The 12,558-nt window shown below is 39.6% G+C and overlaps 1 protein-coding gene across 1 annotated transcript in view; it reads right to left on the bottom strand.

Annotated features, from left to right (window-relative positions):
• Window positions 1-12,558, bottom strand: part of LOC137030767 (collagen alpha-1(XXV) chain) — a 34,819-nt gene that overhangs the window by 9,579 nt on the left and 12,682 nt on the right. The gene's annotated exons all lie outside the window — the stretch shown is intronic.

The following is a 12,558-nucleotide window of genomic DNA, read 5'->3' as shown; positions in this document are numbered from 1 at the left end:
ACCCAAGAAAAGCGGCGGGTTACGACCGATCTTGGACCTGCGAGTTTTGAATCGGAGCCTCCACAAGCTACCATTCAAAATGCTCACGCAGAAACGCATTTTCAAGTGCATCCGTCCCCGAGATTGGTTTGCAGCGATTGACCTGAAGGAGGCGTACTTCCATGTTTCAATTCTTCCGCGACACAGGCCATTCCTGAGATTCGCGTACGGAGGTCGAGTTGCTGCTAGTACGCCTTGCTCTGAGCCGCCTCAAAGGCCTGCTACGGGGCAAGCATGTACTGGTCCGTACGGACACTGCGACCTTTGCGTACATCAACCGTCAAGGTGGTCTACACTCCCGCCGCATGTCGCAACTCGCCCCCCATCTCCTCCTGTGGAGTCGGAAGCTTCTGAGGTCGCTTCGCGCCATTCATGTCCCCAGTGTGCTCAACCGTGTGGCCGACGAGCTATCACGAGCTGCGCTGCCAGGAGAATGGCGACTCCACCCCCAGGTGGTTCAGCTGATCTGGAGAGAGTTCGGAGAGGCTCAGGTAGACCTGTTTGCCTCACCAGAAACCTCCCACTGCCAGTTGTTTTACTCTCTGACCGAGGGGACACTTGGGACAGATGCACTGGCTCTCAGCTGGCCCCGGGGCCTGCGCAAATACGCGTTTCCCCCAGTGAGCCTACTTGCACAGACCCTGTGCTAAGTCAGGGAGGATGAGGAGCAGGTCTTGTTAGTTGCGCCTTACTGGCCCAACCGGACCTGGTTCCCAGAACTCTCACTCCTCGCGACAGCCCCTCCCTGGCCCATCCCTCTGAGGAAAGACCTTCTTTCTCAGAGACGGGGCACTCTTTGGCACCCGCATCCAGACCTCTGGAAACTCCATGTCTGATCCCTGGACGGGACGCGGAGGTTCTAGGTGACTTACCCCCTGAGGTACTTAACACCATCACTTCGGCATGTGCACTGTCTACGAGACGTGCTTACGCCTCGAAGTGGAACCTGTTCGTCGAGTGTGCTCTTCTCGCCGAGAAGATCCCCGAAGATGCTCGATCGGAGTCGTGCTTTCCTTCTTGCAGCAAGGGTTGGAGCGTAGGCTGTCCCCCTCCACCCTCAAGGTCCATACTGCTGCCATATCTGCTTACCACGACCACATAGATGGCAAATCTGTTGGTCAGCACGACCTGGTCATCAGGTTCCTTAGGGGGGCGAGACGGTTAAATCCTCCTTGTCCCCCCTCCATACCCTCTTGGGACCTTACTCTGGTGCTCAGAGCACTCCAGATTGCTCCCTTTGAGCCTTTGCTGTCAGCAGACTTAAAGATTCTGTCTATGAAGACTTTGCTGCTGGTGGCATTGGCCTCCATCAAGAGGGTAGGGGACCTGCAGTCATTTTCGGTCGACGAATCGTGCCTAGAGTTCGGGCCGGGTGACAGCCACGTGGTACTGAGACCCCGGCCTGGCTATGTGCCCAAGGTTCCTACCACTCCCTTCAGGGACCAGGTAGTGAGCCTGCAAGCGCTGCCCTCGGAGGAGGCAGACCCAGCCCTGGCTTTGCTCTGTCCAGTTCGCGCCTTGCGACTGTACATAGACAGAACTCGAAGCTTCAGGACCTCAGACCAGCTCTTTGTCTGTTACGGAGGGAAAGCCTTTCCCTTCTTTCCCAGCAGAAGGGAAAGGCTGTCTCCAAGCAGAGGATGGCCCACTGGATAGTGGATGCCATCGCCCTGGCTTACCAAGCTCAGGGCGTGCCCTGCCCACTCAGGTTGCATGCTCACTCCACGAGAGGTGTGGCATCCTCCTGGGCGCTGGCTCGTGGCGCCTCGCTAACAGACATTTGTAGAGCTGCGGGCTGGGCGACACCTAACACGTTCGCTAGATACTATAGCCTTCGTGTCGAGCCGGTCTCCTCCCGTGTTCTCGCCTCAGGTCAGAGGCACGGAGAGGCCCCGGCTTAGTGTCGGCTTGCTGCGTAACATGCACGTTCTATTCTCCAGAGAGTCCCTACGGGCAGACCCTGTTGAGTCCTCCGGTTACCCTTCGGCAGCCGATGTGGCGGAGCGTCTGGCGCCAGGCCTATACTCCGTTGTATCCTTGAGAACCGGATTTAGGCTGGGTTCCATATGTGTGACCCTACGGGGATCCCATATGGCTTTTTCCACGGCTGCTCCTAAACGAAGCCCGTGTCTTTCCCTCTGGGAGAACCCATCTCTCACCAAGTGGAGTCACCCCAGTTCTTCCATATGTTGTACAACCTACAAGGTTAGTCCATATGTACTTATCCATATAACTCCTTCGGGGAAGGATATGGCTTCCGCAGCGTTCCTTATCGCATGTAAGGCTACGCTTTCCCAGCGTTATCCAATTGTCGCACTGAGTGGGTTTTGGGAACAACAGTGATCGACCCTCTCTGTGTGAGCCTGGTCCCACCGTCCTTAGGCAAGGGGGTTCAGGTGGCTCACGACAGAGCGCTGGAAGAGGGCAGCTCCTGTGGCGCTTTGGTAGGGATTCCTATTCGTCGGTCTGTCCGACGTACGTCGAACGTGACCGACTGAATGGGAACGTCTCGGTTACATAGGTAACCCTCGTTCCCTGAAGGAGGGAACGGAGACGTACGTCCCGTCGCCACAGGCGTTGTCCTGCTGATGCTGCCGCCTGCTGGGTTCGGCTCCTCAGCGAAAACCTGAAGATGCAACACACCTGCTGCTCATTATATACCCGCGCTGCGAGGAGAGCAGCTGATGCATATGATTGCATGCCAATGTGCATTGGCTCGTTTTAGTTACACTCGAAGTAGATTGGCCTCTCTAGCGAGATTCCTATTCGTCGGTCTGTCCGACGTACGTCTCCGTTCCCTCCTTCAGGGAACGAGGGTTACCTATGTAACCGAGACATTTCGTGTTATAGACAAACCTTAGCATATGTTATTCTTACAACCTGATTTTTACTGTTTTGTTTTTTAGCATTTTTTTTCATTTCAGGCTGAATCATCTGATGTAGCTCCATTGTTTACATAAATGTTGTGCTTATTTTCAAGTGTATCAGGTTTATGACAAAGAATTCAGTGAATAAACGATTTTATTTTGTCAATTATTTTAAGCATTATTTTAAAGGGTTAGTTCACCCAAAAATGAAAATTATGTCATTAATGACTCGCCCTCATGTCGTTCCAAACCCGTAAGACCTCCGTTCATCTTCGGAACACAGTTTAAGATATTTTATATTTAGTCCGAGAGCTTTCTGTCCCTCCATTAAAAATGTATTTACGGTATACTGTCCATGTCCAGAAAGGTAATAAAAACATCATCAAAGTAGTCCATGTGACATCAGTGGGTTAGTTAGAATATGTTGAAGTATCGAAAATACATTTTGGTCCAAAAATAACAAAAACTACAATGTGTTTCCTACCATTCTTGACCTTGAATGTGTAAGTTGTGCTGCTGCCTATGGAGGAACAGAAAGCTCTCAGATTTCATCAAAAAATATCTCCATTTGTGTTCCAAAGATGAACAAAGGTCTTACGGGTGTGGAATGACATGGGGGCAAGTAATTAACAACAGGAATTTAATTTTTGGGTAAACTAAGCCTTAAATATTAATTTAAATATTTAACATTGCTAAATGTCTCAAGGCAGGTACCACTTATTAAACTATTTTAAAAACTGGGATAAGAGCACCAACACACACAAGCCAAATTCAACAGGTATAAATTATGAGAAAAACAGTAAGAGAAAAACAGTTAATGAGAAGACGAGCACTGGACTGCAGCAGGTTAGTGGTGTATGTAGGTGAGCTGAATGCTTTTACCAGAAACATCCCGAGATTTCGCACGACGTACAATGCGGAAGCAGTTGTGCATATAGACCATTCAATGAATAAACGATTTCACTGAATACAATATCAAATGCTTAGGCTGTTAGTCCTTGTGTTCACAAAAATGCTATGGTGCATATATTCACAATATTTATTACTGTTTTCTTTTCTTTTCTTTTCTTTTCTTTTCTTTTCTTTTCTTTTCTTTTCTTTTCTTTTCTTTTCTTTCTGCTTTTTTTAGGCACTTTGACATCAACCATGAACCAACCATGAGCCAACCATGGCTCAAGAAACAAGAAGGGAAAGTGACTTCCAAGACTGGCAACACTGTGCAAAAAAGGAGCAGTACTGAAAAACTTGTAGGCCTACTATTTGTTTTTACTCCATATTTGGAAAAATGTTAAAAGTAAATAATATTGTTCTATAGTTCATTTATAACTGTTGAGTGCATTTAAAATGTTGAACATTCAACATTGCAATTTTCTGCTTTTTTCCGTTAAAAAAATAAAATAAAATAAAAGTTTTAAAACTCAGAGTATGTTGCTTTCCATTTCCTTTGCCATAACATAATAACAAAAGTATATTTTTAATTATTCAATGACAAATATAAGTGCAGTATGAAAAGCTGTATAAATGCAGTTAATAGCTGTAGATAAACAGTATAATGCTGTTAAAGTACATAATATTACAGCAGGATAGTGTATTTGGTAATTACAGTACTATACTGTAAATTTTTTTATTACAGAAGTAGTACTGTAAAAATACAGTAAGTGGATGGCAACCCAGCTGCCAGTATTTTACTGTAAATTTACAGCGAAAAGTTTTACAGTGTACGTGAAATTGGTATATGAAATTTGTTTTTGTACCAATGTTGTTTGCAACTTAAATCTATAAATACATTTGGTGCTGGTGCTCATTTCACAGTTAAGCCGTGCTGACAGCATTTTCTTCCCGCAGCGGCACTGGCAGATGGGCTGAACCATCGTGAGACGGGGGGGAAGAGTCATCGCAATAAAGAAGACCCTTTTCTTTATAGCATGTGGTTAAGATTTAAGATGGTATGTATTTGCTGGTTATTGTTGTATACTGCTACAAATTAAGTACTTTAACTCTTCACACTTTTATTTTTATATTTCCAACATTTATTTTCAATGGTACAATGTATTAATGTGAATTAAGTGGTATGACTTTAATTGTATTTTGTTAAATGATGAAATTAAAATGCTGGTAAATCTGTATTGAAGTTCAGAAATGTAAAAGATGAAACCTAAATAAAGTTGATGTGAAGCAATAACTTGTTATTGAATATATAACAGTTAAATTAAAATAAATAATTAACTGTAAAAATAACTACAATAGTTTTAAGCATATTGTAAAATAAAGTACAGCATTATACTTAATGCTGTACTTTATTTTACTGTATGATTACAACTACTGTAGTTATTTTTATGGTAATTTTACTGTGGTATGTAATACAGCAACTACTGGATAATTGTTGCCAGTAAATTACTGTTAATTTGACAAAAAACATTTTACAGTGTGGTTGAATCTAAACTCTGCAGGACAGTGGCCCTGCAGGAAACGTGTTTTACACTTGAGTAGGGAATGCTTAAACTTATTGTTGACCTTTTTAATATGTACTGTATTGTATGCAGTGATGGGAATAATGACATTGTAAATAAACAGCGTTATTTTTTTCAGTACCGAGTAATCAAACAAATGACTGTTTCCCCATTACAACGCCGTTACTGTAGGCCTAACTGGTAATAAAATACTATAATTGAGCTCCAGTGTTGGGAGTAACGCATTACAAAAGTAATTACATTACAGTAATATATTACTTTTTACTGTAACGCAGTAATATAACGCATTACTAATAAATAATGTAATAAATCATAAAATTTGGGTAATATTATACTCTCAGTAAAAATCATTACAACAACGCATTTTAACCCGAAATTAAATGTGCATTATGTAAAAAATTTGCAGTAAAATATCCAAAAACCACTAGGCCAGTGTTATATATTTTGTTCACTTGAGTAGTTACACCAAAAGTTTCCAACTATTTGTAAATTGTGAGAAAATTCCAATTTTAACCAAGGCTCCGGGACGTGTTTGGAGTCGCCTGTCAGTTGCGTCATACCTGTGTTAACCCTCAGTTTCCAGCTTTATTTTGTAGAAACCATGGAAACACCAAACACGCTCTAATATATTGCATGTTTTAATAGACAAGGGAACAACTGTTTTGATAAAACTAATTATCGTTATATAGCTCAACACATTTAGTCTCATTGTTTAAATCTAATTTTCTAGATTTTTTGCGAGTAGGTTACCATGCTTGTTGTGTTTGTTCAAATAACACAAATAAAAGTCGGGACAACGATGGGCAGTTCTTCTTTTTGTTTTTACTGTGCAATCACTGAATCAAGAACTCCGTTAATACAGGAGTCTCTTTGGACAATTAACTGGCCAACAAATATCTAACCCAGACAAAATAAATAAACTTATGCTACTGTATGACTATAATGTCCCATTTAAGGTTTCTTCTTTTTTTTTCTTCTTCTTTTTTTCTCCAACTCTTGTCATGACACTTGCGCAGACCATTTGCATCAATTTTGTGCCCTCAATATGATTGTTTCCTTGAAAAACTCACACTTATTACATCTTGCATGCAGTCCATTCTCTTCCAATCTCTTTAAGACTTGTGCCAAGTTCTCCAAGTGACTACTGTCACTGTCACCTGTGATGCTGAGGTCATCGAAGTACAGTAGCATTGGGTACCAGGGCAAACCTGAAGTACCTGATCCATAGCTTTTTGCCATAAGGTCGGTGCTGAGGCGACACCGAAAACAAGCCTGTTATAGCGGTACAAGCCATTGTGAGTACTGGTAGTCAAGAACACTTTTGAGTCCTCCTCCATTTCCATTTGTAAATATGCTTACACCAAGTCTGTTATGATAAAAAGCTATCCTCCTGAAAGTGTAGCAAAAAAATCCTCTATTTTCGGTAGTGGATATTGTTCTGCCTGCAATACAGGGTTGACAGAGATTTTAAAATCCCTGAACAGTCTTACAGTTCCGACTTTCTTCGACTTTTTATTTTGTGAAGCTCAACAATCTCTTGCTGCACATCAGAACTATATTCTTTGGTTTTACTCATTGTGATGCATGAGAGTTTGGCCTTTGTGTTTCCTCATGTTTATACCCCTGTGGAACAGGAAGTCATGGCTGGACAGTTTCATGTTTATGATCACCCTGGTGTGCTAAAAAAAATGTAAACATGAATGGGAATATTCTTCAGAGATATTTTACTCATAAAGGGGTGCCAATAATTGTGGCCAACATGTTTTGGAGAAAAACATTTATTTCTTAATGTGATTTCCCCCCCACTTTCAATTCTTTTCCTTCAATGAAAGGTTAGATTTTTACTCATTTTATGAATTAAAGATCAAAAGGATAAACAAAGCAGATTTATTTTTACAGTCATTTTTGATCATATTTACCAAGGGTGCCAATAATTCTGACCACCACTGTATACCTCCACTCAAGCTGATTAGATAGACTGTTTGAATGTGCTCCTCCAAAACTTTGTTTATAAAACGTAATTTGTCACATGAATTCTACAATCTCTCGAGATGCTGAAGGGGGGTGGATTCTGGAAACCACTGCAGCTTCAATATATATCTTTTAAGTTATTAATCAACATTTATTTTTCTGTTAAATTATTTGAATGACTTCTTCAACATATGTTAAAGCATTTATTTTCCTTTTCAAACACTAGAAAATAATTTTGAACATTGTCTGTACCTCTCACTGAGAGAAAAGAACATGTTATCAGTATGTTTTGGGGAAACCATGACAAAGCTGTGAATCATGTGTATCTATGTGCGCTAAGTGTTCTGTGCAGGTCCTTTGTACTGGTGGACAACTGGCACTCTGCTTGAGACCAGCAGACGCCATGCCATGACCCAAAAGGACACCCAGTACCTAATTTCAGGTTCCCCTCGTCAGCATCCTGACGAATGGAGATATGCTTCTGACTATCTGACCATGTGTGGAAGATTACCAAATTTGTCTTTTTTCTTAGCCAATCAAAATCATTCAACCTAAAGTAATGATGTAGTTAGTTGACTCTGTTAGAGTATAATTGTTGTGGAAATGTGAATGTACGCAGAGCGGCCTACGAACTCCTTGTGTGCCTACATTCTACAACCTTTAATTGAATATGGCAACATTTTTATCTTAAAATCTTAATTTGAATATGGCAACATTTCTATTTTAAAACCTTTATTTGTATATGGCAACATGATACCTCATTCTACAATATTTCTATGATTAAATCGCTGACAGAGACTCTTCCCCATCAGCCAATCACTGTGGTCATAGTCCATAGCAACGAGGTCAACTCCGCCCTTTCTCTTAGTTTAGATTTCTCTCTATTCCTTAGTAAAAGTTTGTCTCAGCAGCTTCATGAATAGGTTTTAAGAGAAAACTCTTAACTAAGAAGTTTCACTGCCATTTAGGAGAACACTTAGTTGTAAGATAAAATGTTTTGTGAATACGGCCCCTGGAGCTGTCGGCTGACTCAATATACTGAAATAAATAAATAAATGAATAAAATAATAATAATAAAATTAATAAAATCTTGTGGTGTTTCAATGCAACAGCTAATGAAATATACACTACCATGTCTATGGAAGCCGCAAAAACAATCCATTCAAAAAGCCTATAATTTGCCGATGTTAATTTATATCAGATACACATTGTGTAAGTAACTATAAAGCTCACTCTATTCTTCTCCCAGTTCACCGACCACATGTATTTTGGTACAAATGGATGAATTCACGTGCTGTAGCCTATAAATCCAACTGACAGGACTCTCTGAACTAAAGCGCAAACAAACAAGGTGGTGCCCATCTCGCGTTATAGATTAAGATCAAGATCATGATGTAGGTTTTTAAATGACAAAACACTCACTTGAAAATATATGAGAATCAGAATATCAGATAGTTGATGACATGGTGAGAAAAGCGATACATCTGTCATATAAGTTGCGTCCCAAGTGACACACTATGCACTATGCACTTATACACTATGCACTTATGCACTATGTACTCATCCATGTAGTGCATGAATTGTATAAGGTTATTTTGTCATTTAACATCAGAGTCTGACAGCCCCTTCCCCTCCACTACGTAATTAAAGCTGCAACAGTTGAGCGCATAAAGTGTCCAAAATTCCACACACACACTATTTATACTTAAAAACGTCATAGAATAGTGCATAAGTAAAATTGTGACGCACCTATAGTGTGGCCACGGTGTGTTACATGACAATCATGATGCGTTATCATGGAAACAATAAAGGAACCATTCTAATGATGGCCTTAACTCTGGGAGGTCAGCCAGAATATTTTAAACTTATGTATGAAAGGGTTCATTTAATTTAAATTCAATTCAAAATTTAATCCAATTTCTTCCCAATATCCATTTTCAAATAAAGTTATTGGGTGACAGAGTTGTTGTCAGCTCGTATAGTGTGTAACCCCCTGTTGCAGATAATTTACATTTAAGGGTCTCATTCTCAGATTCCTCAAAAGAACATTAGAGCATCACATTAGCACAATGCTAGCATCCAGATCTTAAGTAAAACTAGGGTTACATAGAATAGGAGGGATTTTTACAAGGCCAACAGGTTGCAGGCATATAAAAACACAAGCAAACAAAACAAAACAGCAACAAGCATTAGCTCATGCCTGTTTAAGCATTTACAAACTATGGAACTATGGAAAAATCCATCGCTCCAGTGATTTTCCACTCACTTTCTCATTATTTTCAAAAATGTGTTTTGCCAATTTGGAACATGAACATCTGCAATCAACTTTTAATTTTCAGTTCAGAAGGCAAAAAGAAAGTTCCATTACAAAACACCAAGTGGTTGAATGATTTTCAGTGACTCTGGTAAAATGTTTACTGTATGATTCGACACACTCAGGAGGTTAATGCACTCTTTGATTTTAGTGGAGTCTGTTTGAAAAATCATAATACAAGTCAGTGGAACCAATTATTATTATTTTTTTTTTTTGTGAAAATAAAGGCTGAAGCATAAAAATACCAATGAAATAAGTCAGATATGTAATTTCTGAAGAGTTAAATCTATTCCGAGTCTGAAGATGAGAGTCTTTAAATGAATACAAGGATAAACTGAGCCAAGTAATTGTCTGATTCACTGATGAATCATTAATAAATGATTCTATAATCAATAAATCCTGATAATGAACATTTGAATAAGCCAATGAAAAACACACTCCATTGAAAAACAATTACTAATGAAAGCCATACATGTTAATGTGAAAGATATATGGACACAATACAGTTGCACTTCAACAACTGTTACAGAGTCTATAGACATGACATTGGCTTACAAGCAGCTGAATATGGGGGATGGGTAGGGCCGGGGGTTTTGGAGACACAACATTTACCTTAATCCCGGGGAGTCCAGGCAGCCCTGGAAGTCCTGGCTCACCCTATGTAAGAAAAGTGCAACAAATTAAAGCCAAACCAAGCCACCACTACTGGCCATGATCCTGGAAACCCAGCTCAACTACAATAGGTTTCCTCTCAGGCCACATATCAAAAGACTGGCCCTAGTTCACATACTAAAGTGAAAATCATGTAAATTCTGCAGTTAAAGCAAAGACATATTGGCCATCTAATGGTGTTGCAGTTGGATCATTTCAGATGTTTAAAATTAATGGTACAATCTATATTGAGATCTACTAAAATCGGAAGACATGTCTACAATTATATTAGTTTTTTCTGCTTATCGCCTATTCTAAAATAGAATATTGATATATAAAATAGATATATTATTATTATTATTACTATTACGGCTGTCGATTTAAATTTAGTAGTTAATTTAATTAATTAGTTATGGAAAAATAATGTGAATAAATGTTTTAATGCATTTTACGCACCAGACCTACATAAGGTCATACATTTTATTCAGTTGATTGATGACATGATGCAGGGCAACAACTGCATGATGGAGCCCATAGAATGCCCCTAAAATTCAATATATCAAGGCAAAAATGCCCCTATGATTTTTTTTATCTCATATTTATATCATATGATATAGTTAAGCAATATTACACAAGTGCTATTTTTGTCCTGGATAGCATGAGTGTAAATGTGATATGTGATATCAATAAATAAGTAATTACAGTTTTTCTCAGTCGCTTTGGTGCATTTCTCACATCACTATTTACTTTTGCACAACAGTTAATGCAGTTCTCAAAACAATTAGTACAAACTGCAAAACCTAGTTGATAACCTGCAAAAGCGTGTCACTTGCTCAAAATGGATAGGTCATTCCTCAAAAGCAAGTATTCATGTCAATGAAAGTGTCAGTGTCATCAAGATGAAAAGTCCTGACACCATTGTTTATGAACAAGATATTCAAATGGCTTTGTCATGTTTTCATTATGACAATTTACTCTGTCAATGTTCTCCAACGCAAAAAAGTCAGATCGTGGTGACACTACCTGAAAATGCTCAAGACAGCACTATATACTATTTGCACAGCCATTTGAAAAATACAGTTAATGTATTTAGTGAGGTAACTGAGTACAAGACACTGAATATGTATGTTTCACATTTTTACTGCATATGCTCTTTGCAATTCTAATTTGTTCACAGCATTGTGCAAAAGAAAAAATACACCCTTATTTGCAACAAACATAAACTCCCTTTGAGTAGAGCTGTGCAAACTGTAAACAATATTACAGTACATATGGCAAATCTTTACTGTAACACTACTGTACACTACAATACACTAAATGTGTGATGCAGTAAAGCTGTACGTCTAAATGTAAAATGTACAGTGACAAGTTCTTGTCCCACTGCAAGCTTCATGTATGACACAATGACAGTAGTGCAGTGCAGATTGTTTAGTGCTGAATTACTGTCCATTTATGCACACTTGTTCTCCCGACGAAATGTTTGAATAATTGAATTTACAGTGGTTCTCCCAACATTTGGCTGCACCCTTCGACCAGCCTCAGCCATTGTGAGGCCGTGATTGACAACATGACCCACAATTGTAGCCCTGATTTCATCAGGGATCTGCCTATATACTTGGCCTCTTCTTCCTCTTCCCCTGTTTTGTCCCCTTCCCCTTCCTCCCCACACCTTTACCCCTCTTCCAAAAAAAAAAAAGTGAGGGTTTATGGGATTCAGCTCTGACAGTGATTGTAGAGAAGTGGCTTATCATTGGTTGCAACTAATGCTTCACACACCCCTTCTCATCAGTGAAAGTTGAGATTCACTTGAGAGAAACTGTTCAATTTAGGAAACATTTTCAGGAAAAAAAGATTTTAAAAAATGTCTAAAATTTGCTTGACAGATTTTGACAACTAGTTCAACATTGTATGTAATGACTCAAGCAATGAAATGAGGACTATTAGTTTTATATGGAATTCAGCATTCACAAGTATAGTTAATTTTGACTGACATGACATAAGCAAATGATAATGTTATAAAACAGCAGAGAATGCATGTCCAAAGGCATTTGCATTTGCTACTATGATGTGCACAAATGACTAAATGTTGTGGAGGTTGAACTAACTGTTGTGCAAATGTAAATAGTGATGTGAGAAATGCACCAAAGCGACTGAGAAAAACTGTAATATTGTGTTATATTTTAGACACAATAGTGTCTATTTTGTTATTGTCTCAGTTTGGCCAACAAAAATATGTAAAAGCCAC

Source organism: Chanodichthys erythropterus, chromosome 11 (assembly GCF_024489055.1).
Source record: "Chanodichthys erythropterus isolate Z2021 chromosome 11, ASM2448905v1, whole genome shotgun sequence".
Classification (NCBI taxonomy): Eukaryota; Metazoa; Chordata; class Actinopteri; order Cypriniformes; family Xenocyprididae; genus Chanodichthys; species Chanodichthys erythropterus.
Note: the sequence above shows the minus strand (reverse complement) of the source record. Positions and strands in the feature narration are given on the sequence as shown.